Source organism: Mesoplodon bidens, assembly GCF_964165515.1.
Source record: "Mesoplodon bidens genome assembly, chromosome: 6".
NCBI classification, from domain to species: domain Eukaryota; kingdom Metazoa; phylum Chordata; class Mammalia; order Artiodactyla; family Ziphiidae; genus Mesoplodon; species Mesoplodon bidens.
The window spans coordinates 10,410,890-10,434,966 of NC_138162.1; the positions used below are offsets into that span (position 1 = coordinate 10,410,890).

At 39.2% G+C, this 24,077-nt stretch overlaps 1 protein-coding gene across 5 annotated transcripts in view; it reads left to right on the forward strand.

Moving 5' to 3' along the window:
* Positions 1-24,077, forward strand: part of SCAI (suppressor of cancer cell invasion) — a 115,882-nt gene that overhangs the window by 12,997 nt on the left and 78,808 nt on the right. The window contains exon 1 of one of the 5 annotated variants that reach the window (XM_081236141.1): positions 8,196-8,322. The exons of 3 other annotated variants lie outside the window; for them this stretch is intronic. The gene's annotated coding sequence lies outside the window, so the exon portion shown is untranslated. Of the gene's footprint in view, positions 1-8,195; positions 8,323-24,077 lie in introns of those variants that run through there. One more of the 5 variants, XM_081236143.1, reaches the window with a different exon arrangement.

Sequence of the window (24,077 nt, forward strand, 5' to 3'; positions counted from 1 at the left end):
CCCTGCTCATGTTCACTCTTATTAAGGGAAGAGCCAAGGCTTCCCTGGTGGCGCAGTGGTTGAGAGTCCGCCTGCCGATGCAGGGGACACGGGTTCGTGCCTGGTCCGGGAAGATCCCACATGCCGTGGAGCGGCTGGGCCCGTGAGCCATGGCCGCTGAGCCTGCGCGTCCGGAGCGTGTGCTCCACAACAGGAGAGGCCACAACAGTGAGAGGCCCGCGTACCGCAAAAAAAAAAAAAAAAAAAAGGGGAAGAGCCAAAAGGTAGTTGCCTAGTGAAAGGGTCAGTTTTCCTCTGCCTGGTACCTGTCACCAGGTTTTGAACTCTGTTTCGACCCCTTCTTGGTTGTCTGGGAAGAGTAGGCAAATCAGAGTCAAGTAAGCTGTGATGATGTCTGATTTTATCTGTCGACTTGGCCATAGGGTGCCCAGATATTTGGTCAGACATTATTCCTGGTGTGTTAGGGTGTCTCTGGATGAGATTAACATTTGAATCAGTAGTCTTGAGTAAAGCAGACTGCCCTCTCCAATGTGGGTGGGCCTCATCCAGTTAGTTGAAGACCTCAAACAAAAAGGCTGAGTAAGAAGGAACTCCTCCTGCCTGACTGCTTGAGTTGGGACCTCAGTCCTCCTTGCCTTTGGATGAGAGCTGAAACCTTGCTCTACTTGGATCTCAAGGCTGCTGGCTCCCAGACTGGAATTTAAACCATCAGCCCCCCTGTTTCTCAGGCCTTCAGACTCAAACTGGAACCATATCATTGGCTCTCCTAGGTCTCCAGCTGGTCGACTGTAGATCTTGGGACTTCTCAGACTCCATAATTGTGTGAGCCAATTCCTTATTATCTGTGTGTGTACACACACACACACACACACACACACACACACACACACCTCCCACATCTTGTTGGTTCAGTACATAAACCTAGTCTTTTTCGTGGCCTTTGTTTCATTCCTGGTTTTCCATAGTTCTCCTAAGGCTGTCAGCTTCTGCATTATTAGCTGTGGGTTCTCTTCATGGATGCAGTCTGCCATGAAATGGCCATCTTCACCACAAACTAAGCAGGAGGGGTGCTGTGTTTTCATAAACTTGGCAGCTGTCTTGGAAACATTTCACTCTCAGGCTAGGCACCATTCTTTATAGTCTTGTTTTGCAATTGGGTTTCTTTCTGTCAAGCTCTCTCCATATAGTCCATGGGCCTTGAAAGCATATGTGCCTGTTGGCAGTATCCTGGGAGTTCTTCCTGGATGGGGAGCCCGTGTTGAAAGTGCTCACACATGGTTTCCCAAAAGCCTGTAAAGTAGCTGTCAGAACTTTTAAACTATTGTGATCATTGCCAAGCTGTAGAGTTATCACATACAGATTTTTAGAGAACAGCTGCCCAAAATAAAGATCTTAGATTTAGAATTATTGCCATTAGCCTGTCTTTCTAATAGATAAGCAAGCCATTTACCTATTGAGGTAACTCCTGGATGGTGATAATAAAATTGTCATCAACAAGTGAGAGGATTCTTACTTTTTTATAAAATAGAAACATGCATCTATATTGTCCCAAACCAGTTTTAAATCTTTAAGATGTAAGTTAAAAGGAAGGGGAATGCCTTTAATAATTTATAAGAGAATTATAGAATTTGTGTTGGAAGAGATTAGTTGTTGAGTCCAACCATAAGCACAGCAGGGGAAATCCTACTGTAACATACCTAAAAAAGGAAGTTCTTAAAAATTACTGGTCTCAGTCTTTTCAAATATGGTTTACTTCGTGTTTACCAATACCTGGCATTGTATTCAGTGTTTCCTAAGAACTTCACCTAAGTCGAATGTCTCATGTACATGCTATTGCGCTGTAACAGAAAGACGAGTAGCATTTAGTAGAGGTGTTAGTGAGTTCGTGGTACTTCTGTCATTATTGATTTTTCTCATAACCAGATAATAAACTCACAACAATTTTCATATGGATGGCCACAGAAGTTTTACTCTTAAAGAAAGGTTCTTATACTTGAAAATGTTGGAAAGCACTGAATTAGATATGTCTGGAGCTATTTCTAGCTCTAGTATGTGGAGATAGGACTGTGGTTTAAGGATGGAGTCTTTGTATAAGAATGTGTTTAAAGGGCATACAGTACAGCATGCTGGTGAAATCCCTAGAGCTTTGGCTGGTTTCTAGCTACCCCATTTCTTTTTTTCCTGTGTGCCTCAGGGGTTTGATTCATCTTTTTTTTTCACCACATCTATTATGTAATCTGTTGTTCTCTCTGCTCATATACCCTTCTTAAAAGGGTTTGAAACAGGATGCAGGTGCCTCAGCTTTTCCCTTATGCTGTTAACTCTGAACGTATTTGATGCATTTTCATTTTTAAGCATTTTCATTGCCAGTGACAATAGGGAATGAAATGAATGAATAAAATTTTATGCATTTTAGAATTTAGAGTTTTACTAAAATTAAGAGGTTTCCCTAATCTTCACTGTAAGGTACATGAGAAAAGCTCAATTTTCTGGTAGTTGCTAGAATTAAAGCAGTGGACTAAGTGATGTCAAAGTTTCTTCCAGCTCAAATATGTTTAATTTTTACTGAGGGATTGCTCAGTTTCCTTATTTTATCATCTTTTTTATTCTGGGAAGTACCTACCCATCCTTTTTTCTCTTTTTCTCTTCATTTGGCCCTGAAGGTAATTACTCATGGCCCTGAAGGCCACTGAATTCATTTCATCACAGAGGAGGTTATTTTTATTATTATTATTTTTTTTTGCCACGCCACCGCAGAGCTTGTGGGATTTTAGTTCCCTGACCAGGGGTTGAACCCACGCCCTCAGCAGTGAGAGCACAGAGTCCTAACCACTGGACCGCCAGGGAGTTCCTCAAGGTTATTTTCAGTCTCTTTACCCATTGCTTTTTGCAGGAAAAGTCTACTTAATAAAGACCAATAAACACCAGCAAAAAGTCAATTTCAGTATATTCTGAACATAACTATTCCATTGGTGTGGTAGATTGTGTTTCCCAAAGATGTCTGCAATCGTATCTTTCATCCCATATGTTCTTACAATGTGACCTTGACATTCCTTCCACCTAGTGGTGAGGTCTGTGTCCCCATCTCCTAACCAGGGCAGGCCTTTATAACTGTCTCCACCAGTAGAGCATGGCTCCAGCAAAACTATATGACTTCTGGGGCTAGGTCATTGAAATGCCATGTACTTCCACCTTCCTGTCTTGGGATAGATGCTTAGAACCTAGCTGCCAGCCCAAGTGAGAGGCCCGTGTAAGAGAGAAGCTGAAGCTCCTGGCCCTCAGCCCCAGCTGAGCACCCAACTGCTATCCAGCATCAGCTTGCCAGCCGTGCGAGTGAGCCATCCTAAAAGCAGATCATAATCCTCTAGATCCCCACCAGGCTGCCCCAGTTGGTGCCCACGTAGAGCAGAGAAGAGCTATCTCTGCCAAGCCCTGCCTAAATTGCAGACTCACAATCACAGTGAAAGGTTGTTTTAAGCCACTAAGTTGTACAACAGAAAATAACCAAATTGGCATTCCATTTTGCCAGAGTTAGAGACCATACTATGTATTAAACTGCCTCAGCTTTAAGAACTAGATGTATTTCTACCTTCAGGAGCACTGTCAGTATCATAAGAGAAGAAAAACAGATTCTGTGTCTTCTTCCTTTATAGATTTTTATCTCATTGACTTTCATTTTACATGTTTATTAAATTTTGTTTTTTTAAATTAATGAATAGTACAAAACAGCAAAAATTGGACAATAATATCCCTGCCCAGATAACTCCATTCTCATGTCCTTGTAACTTAGAAGGTTGTGTGCATGTTAATAATGAACTATGACTTTGGAATGACTCAGGCCAGATGTGTGACCTTGGAAAGCAGCATCCTCTTTGTAAGTCAGTTTCTTTATCTATAAAATGGTAACAACCAAAATGGGAAAATAATTTGAAAAAGAATAGATACATGTATACATATAACTGAATCACTTTGCTGTACACCTGAAACTAACACAACATTGTTAATCACCTACACTTTAAATAAGTTTTAAAAAAATGGTATCTACTTCATATGGTCGTTGAGAGACTTTGGTGATATATACATATCAAGTGATAGTGCCTGTCACAAAATAGTGGCTCTTCATTACTACTGCTAATCACGATTACTGTTATTGGTCTTATTATTTTTAGACTAGGGAGGGGAAGGATAACCAGCAGAAATCTGAAATGGTGGAGTAAATACTCCCAAGAAGTTAGGGACAGAAGGATGCTAGGAAGTCTGAAGGGACTAAGGAATTATTAAGCATGTTTTAGATTGTTGAAGGCTTAAAGGTTTACTGAAGAGCTGAAGAGCAGAATGACCTCTTTGGGAAAAAGGATTAGGGAAGGTGATGGAGAAATTTCGAAAACAGGGGTGAGCTGATGCTGGTTTTCGGACTTCTTAATAATGACTGGCATTTACTGATTATGCAGTGATGTCTCGGATATATTACCTGTTGTCACTAGTTTATTTTTTTGCAAGCCCTTTGAACTTATTGATGAATACTTTGCATGCAGTAAAATGTAAAGATCTGACGTGTTCAGTTCACTATATGTTTTTATCAGTTCTTAATTGTTTAGTGTTTTGGTTGATTACAGAATAGAGTAAATGAACTAAATGGGAGGAGGGGCCTCAGGGAGAATAACTTAATCCCTAGGGTGCTGGTGCTTATTAGCAGATCAAGGTTGTATTTGTTACTTCATTAGAAGACAGACGGTATTATTCCCATTTTCAAATAGAGAAACTGAGGCTCATGAAAATAAAGTGATTTGCCCAAAGTAACATAGCTAGAAAATGGCACAGTCAAGACAAAACAGTTTTTGTCTGGCTCTATAAATTTTTTGCTATTACAGACTGAAATAGTGACATTGGAATTTATTTTTTTAACTTTGCTGGAGATAATTTCCTATGAGGGTTTATTAAAGTCCCATAAGTGGGCTTCCCTGGTGGCACAGTGGTTGGGAGTCCGCCTGCCGATGCAGGGGACACGGGTTCGTGCCCCGGGCTGGGAAGATCCCACATGCCGGGAGCGGCTGGGTCCGTGAGCCATGGCCGCTGAGCCTGCGCGTCTGGAGCCTGTGCTCCGCAACGGGAGAGGCCACAGCAGTGAGAGGCCCGCGTACCGCAAAAGAAAAAAAAAGTCCCATAAGTAAAATGAAAACAGTTCTTGATGTGGGTGTCTTCTGGTTTCAAATGCTTCAAACTTCCTTAAAGCTTCCAAAGCCATTATTTTCTGTTTTACCAATTTCTATAATTGATATAGTATAGTTTTAGCAGGTATTCCTCTCCAGTGGTTCAGGTACTTAGATAAAAGTAATTGTTGTGGGTAACCTAGTGCATTTTTACTTTTAAGTATCAAAGAAAGTATAGACCATTAAGAATGAAAAGAATTCAGTTTCTAGACAGTTCGTGCTATTACAGGACTCTTAGATACAAGATTTAAAAGCAGAAATGTTTAAGTTACATTCGTTTTACTGGATAACAGCCAAAGCCTCATGCTTGAGACTGGATGGTGGACAAGTAATTTGCTATGTTACTGGGTGAAGAACATCTTCAGGTGCAGGAATGTAGTCTCTGATTCAGTCAGCATAGAGTTCCCGAACAGCTCAGGTTTTTCCTTCTTCTCTCATAGTTTAGATTTCTTTATTCTCTGCAGCATGTTCTATTTTTTTGTTGTTCTGTTTGAAAATTGACATCAGATAAAGAAACACATATAATAGATGAAAGGGTAACTGAGAGTTCAGCCATTTTCATAAATTCTTTTAAAAAATTTGTTCATTTTATGAAAAATACTAGCACAGAAAATGAGATGGTTAAGACAGATTTCATTTGTAAACAATCATTTGTTCAACAGATATTCTAAAAGCATCTAGATGTGCTAAGTGGTTTTTTTTTTAATTCTGAGGACTTTTAATGGCTAGATAGTCTACTTGACATTCTCAAGAATACTGGAAACAGAGAATGGTTTTCTTTTAACATATTGTTGATGGTTTCATCTCTTAGATCTTTTCCCCCTAGTTTCTTATAAACTGGTACAAACCTAAGAGTTTTTATTGTGAGATAATAGAAAATATATGGTGGTCTTTGCCCTCAGTTCCTGACGTGGAGCCCCTGAAACGTTTATAATTTCCTGGGTGATGAATGTCTTTGTTCTGATGAGGTGACTGGGTGGGCTCCTGGATGAGGGCTGGTCACCGGAAAGACCAAGCCATGGTTAGAAGCTTGGTCAGCACTGCCACCCATTCTCTTGAGAAGGGAGAAGGGCTGAAAATGGAGTTAATGATTGATCATGCCTACATGATGAAGCCTCCATAAAATCCCCAAAGTATGGGGTTCAGAGAGCTTCCAGGTTGGCGAGCACGGGGAGGTGCTGGGAGAGTGGCATGGAAGCCACTGGACAGGGCATGCGAGCTCCACGCCCCTTTCCACATACCTTGTCCTATGCTTCCCTTCCATCTGACTGTTCCTGAGTTATATCCTTTTACAGTAAACTTCATCTAGTAAGTAAATGTTTCTCTGAGTTGCGTGAGCCACTCTAGCAAATTAAGCAAACCTAAGGAGGGGGTCATTGGAACCCCCAGTCTGTAGCTGGTCAGTCAGCAGCACGGGGGGTAACCTGGGCTTGTGACTGATATCTGAAGTTGGGGAAGTGGCAGTCTCGTAGGACTGAGCCCTTAACCTGTGGAAACTGATGATTGCTCCAGGTAGACAGTGTCAGAATTGAGCTGAATTCCTGTCGGTGTCGGGGAATTGCTTGGTGGTGCCGGGGGAAACTGCCACACATTGGTGACCAGAGTGAAGTGTTTTGTGTGAGTAGTAACGGAGATTCACAGGAGAAAAATAGTAGGGAAGGAGGACTGGGTTTTTCCCTACATAGGAAGGAAGTAGGGGTTTTTCCTTTTTAATATCTCAAGAGTAATCCAGTGAGTGTTTCATACTACGATTTGCCCTATTCCTGATAACCCTTTCTCTGCTCTTACAATAAAAAAAAAAAAAGAGTGTGTGTGTGTGTTGCTGCATTTTGCTTTCTGTCTTCTTCCTCAGCTATAAGAGAATATAAGCTCTGTGAGGGCAGGGATGTTTCTTTGTTCATAAAGCACTCAGAATATCCAGAACATAGTAGGTGTTCAAGAAATATTTTGTTGAATAAATAGTGTTTAGTTTAATTAATTATTTTAAAATGAAATCTAATATATGTACAAAAAAAGCATATAGGACATATGGGTACTTTAAAAAAGAAAAATAAAATAAACATCTTTGTCCCACTGGCCAACTTTAAAAATAGTGCATTATCAATATTCTTGAAAGTTCCTCGTATGCCTCTCTTTTATGGCATTCACTTCCTTCCTTTCCCAGTCAGAGGAAAGCACTACTTTGAAGTGGTTTTTATTCCCTTGTATTTTCTTCATTGTTTTTGACATGTGGAAGTAATTGTAAATATATTGTTTAGTTTTAGATTTGTTAAACTTTATATATATATGAAATCATACTGCTTGTGTTCCTTTTCAGTTTGCTTTATTCATTCAGCATTAGGAGTTTGAGATTCTTTCATGTTAATACATGTAGATGTTTAACCTTCATTTTCAGTGTTATATAGAACTCAACTACATGACTGTGCCACAATTACCCATTATCCGATCTGTGAGTAACTGAATTGTTTCTAAGTTACAAACTATGCAACCACAGACATTTTAAAAAATACCTCCTGATGTACATGCGCAAGAGTTTCTTTAGGGTAAGTATCTAAAGACTTTCTGGGTCATTGGGTTTTGTCAACTCAGTAATGACAATCATTTTCCAAAGTGGTTGTACCAATTTATACTCCTATCATCCACTTCCATGAGAGTTCCAGTTTCTCTACTTCCTTGCCAGTGCTTGATATTTAAAAATTTTAACCACTGTGGTAGGTGTATAATAATATTACTCTGTGTGTGTGTGTGTGTGTGTGTGTGTGTGTGTGTGTGTGTGTTTTAAGAAAACATTTTTTATTTCATTCTTAACCACAGATGCTTGGGCACTTCACAGCTTCTCAAACCTTGGGGTCATATTGGGTGTCATCACCTCCTTTCCTGTGCCACATGATTTTCACATGGTATTTGTTTTTTTGTTGCAGCAACCACTGGAAAAACCAGCTTCACAAAGATATGGCATTATGGCAAGGAATGTAAAGTGATCTAATGTTAACACTGAACTGCTGAACACTGAGCTTGTAGATTGTGGAGTATCCGACAGATGTCACTGTGTTTCCCTTGAAAGTTTAAAATAACCCGCAGCATCCTTGTGAGTTTGCTGTGGTTCCCCGAGGTGCGTGGACGCACATTTTAGGAACCATGGCCTTGGAATATTAATCATGGTTATCTCTAGGAAGAAGGATTTTTACTTTTTTTTTATACTTTCTGGATTTTCTACATTTCTTTTATGATGAGCATATAATGCATAAGAGGCATCAGAGAAAATATTATATCTGTGTCCTGTTTGTAAAGTCCATACTTTATTTTACTTTTTCCTTAGTGTTTACCTAATGTCCTTTTTCTGTTCCACATAGGATACCACATTAGTCATATTTCCTCAGAGACCTCTTGACAGTGACAGTTTCTCAGATCTTTCCTATTTTTGACGACCTTGACAGTTTAAAGCATATTGGTGAAGTAGTTTTTCATATGTCTTTCAACTGGGGAAGACCATGGGGTAAAATGTCGTTCCCATCACATCATATCGAGGGTCCATGCTGTCCACATGACTTATCACTGTTAATGCTAACCTTGATGCCTAGCTGAGTATCAGGGTTCTTCACTGTAAAGTTACTCCTTTATTCCCCGCTTTCATATTGTATTCTTTGGTAGGAAGTCACTATGCGCAGTCCACACTCAAAGAACGGGTGTTATGCACCACTTCCTTGAAGGCAAAATATGTAAATTATCTTAAATTCTTCTTCATTGGAGATTTGTCTTTTCTCCCACTTATTTATTTACTTAATTTATTGTCTGTCTGTCTATTTATGTATTCAATCATTTATATAGTTGAACTCAAGGATTTTTTTTTATACTTTGGGTTATAATCCATTACTGCTTTATTTTTTGTTGTTGCTGAAATTGTTCCAGCTTGACGATTGAGAGTTCTTCAATTGGCTGCTGTATCCCTTTGACATACTCCTGTCATTGTGGGTTTAAAATAAAAAAAATTTTTTAGAATACTTCTTACTTTCTAGCACTACAAGATGCTCCAGGCTCATCTTGTATATTTCTTGCCTCAGCCATAGAATCAGACATTTCTCCAAGGAACACTGTTTCATTTTATTGGAAAATGGTATTTGGTACTGGGGTATTGGTTATTTGTATATATGTTTATTGGTTATTTGTATATCCTGTTTGTTATGTAACAAGCCTGTTCAAGACTTCTGTCAGAGTTGAGTTGTTGCAGCAGAGAGTGTATGACTCACAAAGCCTAAAACATTTACTATGTGGCCCTTTATAGGAAAAGTTTGCTTGCCTCTATAGTTATGATAACTATTATATATATGATAACTATTATAATGTCAGTTCTTACCTCTATAGTTATGATAACTATTATAATAGTTATGATAACTGTTATAATGGGTTGGTTTTGATTGGTTGATTTTTCTCATCATCAGTGGTCATATTTTTCTGTTCCTTTAAAATTTTATTTTATTATTATTATTATTATTTTAGGCCACGCCCCATGGCATGTGGGATCTTAGTTCCCCAATCAGGGATCAAACCCATGCCCTCTGCATTGGAAGCACAGAGTCTTAATCACTGGACCGCCAGGGAAGTCCCTTTTTTTTTTTTCTTTTTTGTCCCCCTGCTTCTTTGGATGCCTGGTAATCTTTGACTGGATGCTAGACATTGTGGAGGGATTGGAGTTTTGTTTTTCTTCTTATAAATTTCTGGAGATTTTCCCCGAGATACAGTTAAATTATTTGGAAATATCTTGATGCTTCTGGGTCTTGGTTTTAAGCTTTGTTGGGTGGACCAGGGCAGCATTTAGGGCTATTGTCACTAGGGCTTGTCATTCTCTACTACTATGGCAAGACCCTTCTGAATATTCTACCAAGGAATTATAAGGTTTTGCAAGTCTAGCTGGTGGGAACAGACACTACTGTTGGTCCTGTCTAAGCTCTCAGCGTTGTTTCCTCTAGTCCTCTCTGATGATTCTTTCCCCGGTCTTTGGTGGTTTGCTTCCATTCATGGGCTGATGTGTATTCAGTGGAATACTTGAGAGGAACTCCCCGCACATCTCCAGCATTTTCTCTCCTATACGATATCCTGCGCTGTGAACTCTAGCTGCATTGGTCTCCCTCTACTCTCAGCTCTGTCTTTTCAGCTTGTGATATCCCTTGGGCTCTGCCTGGGATCCCTTTCCCTGCACCACACCCTGGAAATGCTCTCAAGGCCGTGTCTTGGGTGCAGTTATAGAACTCACCTTTTTTTTGTCCTCAGAGATCACTGGGGTTTTTTGTTGTTGCTGTTTCTCGATGTACAGTGTCTTGAAAAACCATTGCTTATCTATTTTGCTGATTTCTTTTGGTTGTTTAATGTAGGAGGGTAAATCTGGTCCCTGTTAGTACATCTTGGCCAGAAGTAGAAGTCCTTGAAATCTTTTTTTAAAAACCCTGAGTGAGTGTTTAATTTTGTCAAATCCTTTTTCTATATCTATTGAGATGATCGTATGATTTTTTTTCTCTTTTTTTCCCCCTGTTAATGTGGGTTGAATTACATTGATTTTTTTCCCCCTAATGTTAAATCAACCTCGCATTTCGGGAATAAACCCTACTTATGCATGATAAATAATCCTTTTTAATATATTCGCTGTATTCAATTTACTAGTATATTTTTTAGGATTTTTGCATCTATGTTTATGTTCATATACTGCCCTTCCTTAGGTTATGACATCAGGGTTATCCTGGTTTATAAAATGGATTGGGAAACATTCCTTCTTTTTCTCTAGAAAGATTTGCATAATATTGATGCTTTTTCTTCCATAAATGGTTAGACAAATTCTCTGGTGAAGCCATGTGATGATTTTATTTGGGAAACTGTTTAATTACAGATCTATGTCTTTAATATATTTAGGACTATTGAAATTTTTAAATTTTTGTTTCAGTTTTGGTCAGTTATTTTTCTAAGAAGACAAATGATCCTTTCAAGGTCATATGTCTAATAATGAATAAAACTTCCAGTCCTGTTCTTTTTCAGATTATGTCATACCATCTTAATATATACTTTTAAATTTGTATACTTTTTTATCCTCTCTGGTAGATTGTAAACTAGCAAGCAGGTTCTATCTCTGGTAAAACTTAGTATCATCTGAAGCTTAGGACCAAATAGATGTTTGAAATAACTTAAAGCATACTTGGGTTTGTATTGAGATTTTAAATGGTTTAAGTGGTTGTTTTAATTGATTTAAGGGGTTGTTTCAGTGCTTCATTTGGGCTCTGTCAGTCTCTACAATGTACATTTTACCTCTTTGACGGTGGGTATTGTTGTTTAGAGTATATATTGAATAAAAAGATAGGAATAATGAATTGAAAGTATAGTTCTTGGGACTTCCCTGGTGGCGCAGTGGTTAAGAATCCACCTGCCAGTACAGGGGTCAAGGGTTCGATCTCTGGTCCAGGAAGATCCTACATGCCATGGAGCAACTAAGGCTGTGCGCCACAACCACTGAGCCTGTGCTCTAGAGCCTGCGAGCCACAATTGCTGAGCCCACGTGCCACAACTACTGAAGCCTGCATGCCCCAGATCTCGTGTGCCGCAACTACTAAGCCCGCGTGCTGCAACTACTGAAGCCTGCACGACTAGAGCCCATGCTCCACAACAAGAGAAGCCACCACAATGAGAAGCCCGTACACCACAACAAAGAGTAGCCCCTGCTCGCCACAACTAGAGAAAGCCTGCGTGCAGCAACTAAGACCCATGCAGCCAAAAATAAATAAAAATTAAAAATTAAAAAAAAAGAAAGTATTGTTCTTAAATTTTGGAAGTACCATTTATATTATTGTATTTATTTTTCTATATTTCACTCAATTTTTTTATTTCCTAAAACTTAGTAGAATAGGCATCTGTCTATAATTCTAGGGCAATTGAAAGAAAAACAACTCTAGTTCAGAATATGATTTACCAAAACCATTTTTTATTTCTATTCAAGAGAGATTGTAACTTGAATTGAATTCTGTGATCAGGGAGATTTAGTGAATATGTAACATTTCAATACCATAAAATGTTTCCATCTTGTTATAGTAGACTTAGTTTAAGATTCACCTGTTAGGGAAGAATGTGAGTTTGAAGTGGAGAGGGTTCAATTGAAGGTCTCTTTCTATAAAATTTGTAGTCCACTGACAACAGAAATATTACCTAGCAGCAGTTTACAGGTGCCAAGAGAGGCCAGAAAAGTATCGTAGTAGAAATTGTACAGGAGAGCTGTGAAACTAGATCCCTGATGATGTCAGGCAGGAAATAAAGCTTACCAGGCTAAAAAAATTTTACTGGATGGCTAGGCCATTGGAAATGAATCTTCCAGTGCTTGTATTTTTTATTGGGCTTTTATTTTATTTTTTAAGTGTTATTTAATTTTATTATTTATGTATTTATTTATTTTTGGCTGTGTTGGGTCTTCATTGCTTTGTGCGGGCCTTCTCTAGTTGCGGCGCGCGGGCTTCTCACTGCAGTGGCTTCTCTTGCTGCGGAGCATGGGCTCTAGGTGCACGGGCTTCAGTAGTTGTGGCATGTGGGCTTCAGTAGTTGTGGTTCGCGGGCTCTAAAGCACAGGCTCAGTAGTTGTGGTGCACGGGCTTAGTTGCTCCGCGGCATGTGGGATCTTCCCGGACCAGAGCTCGAACCCGTGTCCCCTGCGTTGGCAGGCGGATTCTTAACTACTGCGCCACCAGGGGAGCCCCTATTGGGCTTTTATGTTGAGTAGACAGTCAGTTACTTACACTTAAGTAATTTAAACTGTTTAAAAAATTTAAACCAAAATTTTCTTAGAAATTTTCTAAGATCATATTGAATAAATATTAACTTCTTTTTCCTATAAAGTATTTAATTCTCTGAGAGTAAGGTTTGGAAATGCATTAAGAGAGGGGTTTTAAGTTCTTGGGGATAAAATAGAGTAAGTAGTTAAAGCAGTTTCCTTTTCTGTGCCAAAAATGGAAATACAGAAAATATAATTAAGCAATTGTACCAGAGTATTTATCTGTGATTCTCTTTATTTCTAAAGTACATTTCCCATTTCCACTGTACGCATTCAGATATATTATACAGAATCATTGAGCCTAAAGGACTTTGAAGGAATATCTGCTGGGATTGGTTTATTTTGTGGGGAAGAGGAACAAGGAAGGTATCTTTGAGATACAAGTAATTTGCCTAGTGTCATGAAGGGAATAGGAACATTTTTAGCACTTGAGGAAATAGAACTTTTCCTTAATTACTGTTGTGTTAGTGAGTTATTTGAAATTTGACATGTGTGGTGATGGCTTGGTTTTCTCACCACCAGATGGCTTCTCAAAGTTGGTATGTCACTTTTAGTGACTGCCAGCAAAAGTAAAAACTGTCAAGCCCCTTTGAAGGTCATTATCATTTAGGAAACAAAAACAGTGTTGACACTTTAAATAAGAATAGCTTTAGGTTCTTAGAATTGAGAGAAGTTTATTATGAAATTATTTAAGCTTTCTAGGCTGCTTCTATACTGGTGACACACTCTTCTGTCTTTTATTATGCATGCCCCTTGAGGTTCACAGACAGGTTTTAGACTGATGTTATAGAATACTAAAAGGAATAGAGATGGTCCCATAACTTCAGTTATACACAGTCCTTGTAACTGTGTTGTACATTGAAATCTTACCTACGGCAAGACTTAAAATCAGTCTAGTTCACTTCTGGTTCATAGAACATTGATATTAACAATTTAAAAAATGCATTCAACTCATATCATCATTAAAGAAATTTTTGGAGAAGCAAAAACAAAATTGCTGCTTAAGTTGAGAAAAATTTCTTTTTATAGAAAAGTTTTATTTTGAGCTCAGATTGCAGCTGCATTATAGCCTGTACAGCAGAGCCAGTATTGAAACAGAGCTTAAAAACTAGGATTCTAGGGCTTCCCTGGTGGCGCAGTGGTTGAGAGTCCGCCTGCCGATGCAGGGAACACGGGTTCGTGCCCCGGTCCGGGAAGATCCCACATGCCGCGGAGCGGCTGGATCCGTGAGCCATGGCCGCTGGGCCTGCGCGTCCGGAGCCTGTGCCCCGCAACGGGAGAGGCCACAACAGTGAGAGGCCCGCATAGCACAAAAAACCCCAAAACTAGGATTCTACCATTTTTATGAAATGAAATGAAAAAGAAAAGGATATAAAGTTTTGTATATGAAACTGAGTATGCTGTTTCATAAAAGCCATACCTCTGAAATGTGTTACGTAAGTAGCTTAACATGCTGATTTCTCTTGATCGAGAATAAGTTTGAAATCAGCAAAAAAGTCTTCCTGTAATTGGAGTTTCTGAGTCGAAAAATATTCTTCATTTATTCCTTAAAAAACTAAGTGTTCAGGCTTCCCTGGTGGCGCAGTGGTTGAGAGTCCGCCTGCCGATGCAGGGAACACGGGTTCGTGCCCCGGTCCGGGAAGATCCCACATGCCGCGGAGCGGCTGGATCCGTGAGCCATGGCCGCTGGGCCTGCGCGTCCGGAGCCTGTGCTCCACAACGGGAGAGGCCACAACAGTGAGAGGCCTGCGTACCGCGAAAAAAAAAAAAAAAAAAAAAACCAAAAGAACAAAAAAACTAAGTGTTCAAAACTTATTACGAAGCTACAGTAATCAAAGCATTGTAGTCCTGGCATAAAGACGGGCATATAGATCAGTGGGATAGAATTGAAAGTCCAGAAATGAAACCTATAGATCTCTGATCAATTGAGTTTCATTAGGGGTGCCAAGAGAAGTCAGTGGTGAAATAATAGTCTTTTCAACAAAAGTGCTGGGACAGCTGGACATCCACATGCAAAAGAATGAAGCTGGACCCCTCACCTCACATCATGTATGAAAATTATCTCCAAATGGATCATAAATCTGAATGTAAGAGCTAAAACTAAAACTCAGAAGAAGACATAGAAGTAAATCTTTGTGACTTTGGATTAGGCAGTGGTTTCTTTGATTTGATACCAAAAGTGCAAGTGGCAAAAGAAAAAAGATAAATTGGACTATATCAAAATTAAAAACTTTTTTTTTTTTGCTTCAAAGGACACCCTCAAGAAACTGCGAAGACAACCTACAGAATGGGAGAATTGATTTGCAAATCATGTATCTGATAAGGAATGTATCCAGAATATTAAAAAACTCTTACAACTGGGCCTCCCTGGTGGCGCAGTGGTTGAGAGTCCGCCTGCCGATGCAGGGGATACGGGTTCGTGCCCCGGTCCGGGAGGATCCCATATGCCGCGGAGCGGCTGGGCCCGTGAGCCATGGCCGCTGAGCCTGCGCATCCGGAGCCTGTGCTCTGCAACGGGAGAGGCCACAACAGTGAGAGGCCCGCATACCGCAAAAAAAAAAAAAAAAACTTTTACAACTAATAAAAAGACAAATAATCCAATTTACAAGTGAACAAAGGATTTTAGTAGTCATTTCTCCAAAGAAGATACATACTTGGCCAGCAAGCACATGCAAAGATGCTCAACATCACTAATCACTAGGGAAATTTGAATCAAAACGAGATACCATTTTGTACCCACTAGTATGGCTATAATAAAAAAGAAAGACAATTACAAGGTTGATGAAGAAATTGTGCCCTCGCTACAGACCTGGTGGGATTGTAAAGTGATGTAGCCGCTTTTGCATAATTTGGCAGTTCCTCAAAAAGTTAAGAACATAGAGTTACCATGTGACCCAGCAACTCCACTTGTAAGTATATACTCAAGAAAAATGAAAATGTATGTTCACACAAAGACACGTACACAGATTTTCAAGGCAGCATATTTATAATAGCCAAAAAGTAGAAACAACCCGAATGTTCATCAATAGATAGTTAAATTAGATATGGTATTTCCATACAGTGGAATATTATCCAGTCATAAAGGAAATGAAATATTGATACATGCTACAGTATTGATGAATCTTCAAAACATGTTAAGTGAAAGAAGCCAGTCATTAAAGTCCACCTATTGTGTGATTCCATTTATGTAAAACATCCTGTACAGGCAAATCCATAGAGAGAGAGAGTAAATTCATGGTTGCCAGGGTTAGGGGTAGGGGAAAATGAAGAGTGACTGCTAATGGGTATGAAATTTCTTTTAGGAGGTGATGAAAATGTTCTGGAATTAGGTAGTGATGATCGACATAGAATTTTTGTGAATTTACTAAAAACCAATGAGTCATACAGTTTAAAGAGGTGAGCTTTATGGCATGTGGATTATATCTCAAGTAAGCTGTTATTAAAAATACCCTGTGTTATAAATAACTTACTCTAATGACTAATACAAGATTGTTTGTGATTAAAAAATGAATTGGAATCATAAAGCAGTTAACCACTTCCAGATCAGGTGGCGACTGAGAAGCAGCTGAGAAAAAACTTGCATGAGCCTCCAGCAGACACCAAATAAAACTTGGCAATATGCAGTTGCTGCTGTACGGCCAAATGTAAGGTAGCATTTTTGTTTAGACTTTTTTGGAGTAGGCCATTTTGATTTACATTGAAGATGGTTCTTAGTTTGAAATATATATTTTGTGCTTGTAACAGGTTTTTACGTAGGTGGGTTAAAACAGTGATTACAAAATTAGAATGTGACAAAATAAAACCTTGTACCTGAATTCCAATTTGTTGTCAAATTATTCACTAAACAAATGGGAGAAAGAATTGTTTGGGTTGCAAACGTACTACCTCATTATTACTTAGATAGAAATAGATGCTGTCTTCTGGGAAGCATCTTGAATTACTTTCAGAAAGATATTTGGTGACTTGCTGATTGGTCAGGTCAGTATTTTTATCTTTGACATTTGCTATTTCTGATGAATTCTTTTTTTTTTTTTATAGGAGATGGAGCAGTCTGCTCTTTTCTTAAAAAATTTATTTTTGGCTGTGTTGGGTCTGCCTTGCTGTGCACGGGCTTTCTCTAGATGCAGCGAGTGGGGGCTACTCTGTTGCGGTGCGTGGGCTTCTCATTGTGGTGGCTTCTCTTATGGAGCACGGGCTCTAGGCATGCAGGCTTCAGTAGTTGTGGCATGCGGGCTCAGTAGTTGTGGCGCGTGGGCTCTAGAGCGCAGGCTCAGTAATTGTGGAGCACGGGCTTAGCTGCTCTGTGGTGTGTGGGATCTTCCCGGACTAGGGCTCGAACACGTGTCCCCTTCATTGGCAGGGGGATTCTTAACCACTGAGCCACCACGGAAGTCCCTGAATGTTTGTTTTAAAAAATGGTTTAGCTATGACCTGGATTTTTGGAATTGTACCAACACTACTGTTGTAATTTATATAAACATTTCCCTGGGTTTATCATCTTTCATTTATTGCTAGTCGGTACTAGATTTTAATATGATAATGGAAGTCAAAACTTATACTCATGTGATTATCCACTTTAAATTTCCTTTAATCATTAAAAAAAAGATGAACTTAATTTTACAGTACGATTTGACCCATGGGGTTATGTTATTTTAAGTAATGCTAAAGCCCTCCCAACTTTGTGAAGAAGCATGCTCAGATGGTTAATTTGGGAAAGTATTTGACTTAAGGGCCAATTAAACTTTTGTTTTGGCGCTAGCCAGTAGCTTCTTTGAGATAACTATCCTAAAGTGATTTTAGCTTTCTGCTGTAACAAACAGTGCAAAGAATTTTTTTCCCTTGCTTTCCCTGCAAAGAATTACTAAGTAAAGTACACTGCAACAAATCGCTTCATTTTGCAGCTTTTGTGAAATTTTTGTTTTGTTTGTTTTTCCTTTGATGTGTTGAGAGCTGGCAAAGAAGATGACCTGACAGGCAGAATTAGACTGAAATCTTTGGGGCGATTGTTAAGTGTTTGGATCCTCAAGCCTGATGCCTAGAGGAAGTGTTGGCAAGGATAGAACTATAAATCTTAAATTGTTACTCAGTTAAGATGCATTCATGACTCTTCTCCATTAAGATTTGGAGTTAACTGTTTGTAACTAGTTACAGCCATGTAACAGGTATACCTCATACTAGAAACTCCTTTGTCATTTTTCCAGTTACTCTGCTAGGTGGGTTTTAATATAATAGGAAGAATATGATGTCAGCTCTTTCATACTTTGGACTAGAATGATTTTGTTCTCTTGTCAACTTGAAGAGACTAGCTGAATCCCTTTCTAGTGGCTGGCCTTAGTATTTGATTGTAGATTTTGTGTTCATTTCTACTTGGGGTAGTAATCCTATTAGGATATATATTGCCAATTGTATGTGAAGGTGTAGCTATATGGAGCATAAAATTAGATACACTTCCTTCCTTTGGCTCACAATCTAAATTTAGTAGGCGAGAATCTCCTTTGGTAGATGTCATTAAAAATAGAAGATACCCATCTGTCTCGAATGGTTTAGATACAATTCTGCCTACAGGCTTGGAGATGAATTATATAATGCAGACTTTCTTTTAGCCCTAGGATTCTTAGAAAAATAATGTTTTCTTTGATACAGAGGCCAAGAGTGTACAGTTTCCAGTGTTGACTTTAAATTATCCTGTAGTTCTGTGGAAATCAAGAAGAGCTAAGAGAATTGAATTTTGAGGAGAATTTTAGAAGATAAGAAGAAACAATACACTTGATTAAGAAAATTGGCTTTGAAGTAAAAATGTAGTTCCAAAAAAAAAAAAAAAAAAAAAAAAATGTAGTTCCAATCCTATATTTACAACTTACTAGCTGTGTGAGAAAGTTCCTTAACCTCTTGGAGATTATAACCTCATTTATAATGTTGGGATAGGAAGCCGACTTCATAGGGCTGCAGAAGAGTAAATTAAGTGAGTTAACATGTATTTTTGCAAAACACTTTCTTCAGTGCCTGCGTGCAGAAGGCATTGCTTGGTGGGAGTTATTGTTTATGGTAATATTGCTTTTGGTTCCCTTTATTCAAAATTATGCCACCTTGATGGTAAAAAAAAAAGTCTTAATTTAGAGCTCAGCGTTTAATATGGGGGCAGAGATGAACAGGGAATTCCTAGGGGTATTTGGAGTCATGGAAATCGTTGAGAAGAGTACTGAAAAACCATCCCCAAAGGAGTACTTGTATTTAGGGGATGCAGAAGAAACAGAAATAGAGAAAGCCATCAATAAGGTGAAAAGAGAACCAAGAGAATAATGTCAGGGAATTCAAGAGGTAGGTTGCTCACCAGGTCAAATATTTTCTTCAGAAGTTCATTCAAAAATATTTTAAAACACCCTGTGTTGTGAGGTAATGGAAGGACCCTGAGGAGACCACTGAACTGGGCAGGTAGGATCTTAGAGAGAATAGAAAAATGTCCATAGACCCAGATTTTCTTGGGTAGAGAAGTAAATGTATAAAAGTAGTAAAAGTAAAAAAGTGGAAGTGGAGGCCATGAGTATAAGATGGATCCTTATGAAAATTTGTACAGATAAAGAGAGAGAGAACTTAAGGGGCAGGAGAAAGGGTTTGGGTTTGTTTGTTTTGTTTAGGAAAGAAAAAAATGAGCATGTTTGGAGTCTGAGGGAGAAATTAAACATACTGTCCAGAGAATAATTGCCGGGCAGGTCGTGGCGTGAGACAAGTGGGAACGGGATACAGTGCACGGGTGGAGGCTGAGAGGAACCGCTGTTCTTCAGTAGAAAAGGCAGAAAGGAGGATAACACCTAAGTTTGAGGCAGGAGGGTCTCTATTTAAGTGGGGAAATGAACAGTGAACTTATTGAGATAATAACAGACCAGTGGCCCTCAACTGAGGACGATTTTGCCTCCCAAGGGACATTTGGCCATGTCTGGAGACATTTTTGATTGTCCTAAGTTGGGGAATGTGCTACTGGCATCTAGTGTACAGAGGAGAGGCATGCTGTTGGCCTGCTGCAGCGTACAGGACAGTCTCCCCCATCAGAGAATGATCTGGGGCTTCCCTGGTGGTGCAGTGGTTGAGAGTCCGCCTGCCGATGCAGGGGACACGGGTTCGTGCCCCGGTCCGGGAGATCCCACATGCCGCATAGCAGCTGGGCCCGTGAGCCGTGGCCACTGAGCCTGCGCGTCCGGAGCCTGTGCTCCGCAACGGGAGAGGCCACAACAGTGAGAGGCCTGCGTACTGCAAAAAAAAAAAAAAAAAAAAAAGAAAGAATGATCTGGGCCCAAATGCTAAGAGTGCTGCAGTTGAGAACCTTGCCCTAGATCACAACATTTCTGCAACATGATCTTGAACAAAAGGCAAAAATTTGAATAACAGCTTGACATATCACCTCTTAGAAAGTCACAGGACGTATTAAAGTCTGAAAAATCCTCAGGAGAAAATCTAAACTGTTTGACTGAGTGACTCCCCCCAACCCCTGTTATAACAACTGTTTACCTTCTGAGAAATATGTTTAGGAAAAGATTGTACTTTAATTTATTGGCTGGCTGGTACTGTGTATTCATCTTAGCTCAGAATCTATCGATAAATGATAGCTGCTATTATTACTATCCCCCCCCCTTTCAAATGTGAAATCCTGGGCCACTTCTGACAAATGTGTTACAAGTTACAATTTTAAGGTAAATGTAGGCAATGTGAACAATCAACACAAAAAAATAAGAGCTACTTCTCATAGGTCTGTAGAATACACTGATAATTGTGCTTTTAACATCTTACATTAGAGTGTGGTGGTTCCCCAAAGATTTAGACATAGAATTACTACACGATCTAATAATTCCACTTTTGTGTATATACCCAAAGGATGAAAGCAGGGACTTGAACAGATACGTGTACACCGGTGTTCATAGCCACATTATTCACAATAGCCAAAAGGTGGTAACAACCCAAGTGTCCATCCACGGATGAATGGATAAACAAAATGTGGTATGTACATATAATGGAGTATTATTCAGCTGTCATAGGGATGAAATTCTGACACATGCTACAACATGGATGAACCTTGAAGACATTATGCTAAGTGAAATAAGCCAGACACAAAAGGACATTATGCTAAGTGAAAAAAAAGATTGTGTGATTCCACTTATCTGAGGTACTTAGATTAGTCAGATTCATAGAGACAATGTAGAATGGTGGTTGCCAGAGGTTGGGGGAAGAGGGATAGAGAGTTGTTCAGTGGGTACAGAGTTTCAGATCTGAAGATGAAAAAGTTCTGAACGTGAATGGTGGTGATGGTTGCACAGCAGTGTGAAAGTACTTCATGACACTGAATTGTGTACGTAAAAATGGTTAAAATGGTAAATTTTATGTTATGTATGGCCACAGTAAAACAAAACAAAACAAAACAAATCTCACATTAGAATATTTAGCAGTCAAGGGCTTTGCTGATGGTTTTTATAGAGCTTTAAAAAGGTTAGCAGAGACTGGTTTTAAACTACACATACTGTTCCAATGAGACAGTTACACTAAACAAAACATACATTCATTTGTTGTACCAGTGATTAATATAAATTTAACACCCCTTACTAACAGGCATGTAATTTTCCCATGTTCATTATTTACTCAATCTGTTTTTAAAAATTGTCTAAAAATGTTTGCGTCAAAAGTAATATTGGAGACATTTAGGGTAATGGTTTTTCTTAATCTGTGATTTTCCAATAGAGAAGAAATGGGAAAAGAGAGTGAGAGTTTTGAAATTGTAAATGTACTTACTGATTAAGGGATAAGAACACATGCACACAAACCCAGGAATTATCTTACTTCAGCTAAAACAACAACAAAACCTCAGATCTCCACTTCTAGTCTTTGTAATTGCTTTTGGCATAATAGCTATTACCTCAGACAGACTGAAAGTTTAATAACTAGATCGGAGGTTTCCTTTTCAGTAACAAATAGGAAAAACACCACCAAAGAAGTTCTCTCCCACATCTACCTCCTCCATTTCTTTAAAAAAAAATTTTTTTTTAATTGAAGTAAAGTTGATTTACAATGTTGTGTTAGTTTCTGGTGTACAACAATTGATTCAGTTATGCATATATATAATGGTTTGCATCTGCTACTCCCAAACTCCCAATCCATCTCTCCCCTACCCTTTCCATTTCTTTTTTTTTTTTTTTTTTTCCGGTACGCGGGCCTCTCACTGTTGTGGCCTCTCCCGTTGCGAAGCACAGGCTCAGCGGCTATGGCTCACGGGCCCAGCCGCTCCGCGGCATGTGGGATCTTCCCGGACCGGGGCACGAATCCATGTCCCCTGCCTTGGCAAGTGGACTCTCAACCACTGTGCCACCAGGGAAGCCCTCCATTTCTTAATTTACAAGCAGTATAACTGTATCTCACTGCCATGCCTCGTCTTTGTCAATTATAATGTTATGGGTTATTGGCCCGCCAAATTTTTTCTGGTGTATAACATTGAACAGTGCCAAATGAGTTTAAAACAATCTTGTCATTCAAAAGAGTTTATCTCTTGAAGGTTTATGTTTGATTTTGTACACTAGTATAATCATTTCACGGTAAATAAATGTTACGCTGCTTTAGTAAGTCTCTTTTAATCCAGGTTTAACATCCAGTAAGAGATCATTTTTATTGTTATATTTTCAGTTATGTTCCGAATATGTTTATATTCTTAAATGTTGGTATTGAAATATTGAAATTTCTATTGCTTGTTGACTGTTATTTAATTCTTGAAGGTTCATGAAGCATCTGTAATCTCTTCTTTGAAATGCAGATATATTTTAAGCCACATATCCTTCTGAAATATCCAGCATATTTTTTTGCCAATAAGTAAAGGATATTCCTTGGAAGCACCAAATTTCACATAGGAGTTAGAGAGACTAACAATACACATACAGTTCATACAATCCTTTTTCTTCTTCCTGCCTCCTTAAATCACAAGACTCTAAGGAAGAACATCCTGATTTTTAATTTGAATTTTATATGTATCTAAATATATTTACATATTTAAGTATTGATGTATTGAAAGTTATTAGAATAAAGAGAATAAAATTTTTAATTCTACCCATTTTTGGAAGGCTAAACTTAGTGACAGGTCATTTAAAAAAAAAAAAAGGAAAAAGGCATGGCATTGTTCCAGGAAAGGGTCTTGGTTGAGAATTACAGGTCCTAATTCCAGCCAACTTAAACAGCAAAGGAATTTATTGGAAGACTGTCAAGTACCTCATAGCACTGATGGAAAGACTGGAGAATCTGGTTCAAAAAACAGGCAGGAACAAAGGAATCAGAAGGCCTGGAATTACTGCCAAAGTCATACCACCTGAAGACCGTGGTTAGCGCTGTGTGGTTAAGGGTACTGTTAAGAGTATGAGTGTGTTCCCCTAAAATACGTACGTTCAAATCCTAACCCCCAGAGTAGATGGGGCCTTTGGGAGGTGCTTAAATCATGAGAGTGGAAGCTCACGGGTTAGTGCCTTATAAAAGAGGCAGCAGAGAGATCCCTCAGCCCCTTTGCACTGTGTGATGATATCACGAGAAGTGTGCACCCTGGAAGAGAGTCCTCACCCAACCATGCTAGCGACCTGGTCTCAGACTTCAAGCCTCCAGAGCTGTGAGAAATAAATTTCTGTTGTTTATGAGCCATCCAGTCTGTGATAATTTTTTTTTTTTTTTGCGGTACACGGGCCTCTCACTGTTGTGGCCTCTCCCGTTGCGGAGCACAGGCTCCGGACGTGCAGGCCCAGCGGCCATGGCTCACGGGTCCAGCCGCTCTGCAGCATGTGGGATCTTCCCGGACCGGGGCACGAACCCGTGTCCCCTGCATCAGCAGGCGGACTCTCAACCACTGCGCCACCAGGGAAGCCCTGTGATAATTTTTAATAGCAGCCCAAGTGCACTAAGACAGACACTGTTGTTGCCCCTTCTGAGCCCTGCTATTGCATCTATTGCAGGAATGACTTCTGAACGTACCTTTTTTTTTAAAGGGAACAAACTTTAAAAAAAATATTTATGTATGTATTTATTTATTAGTACGTATTTATTTATTTATTTTGGCT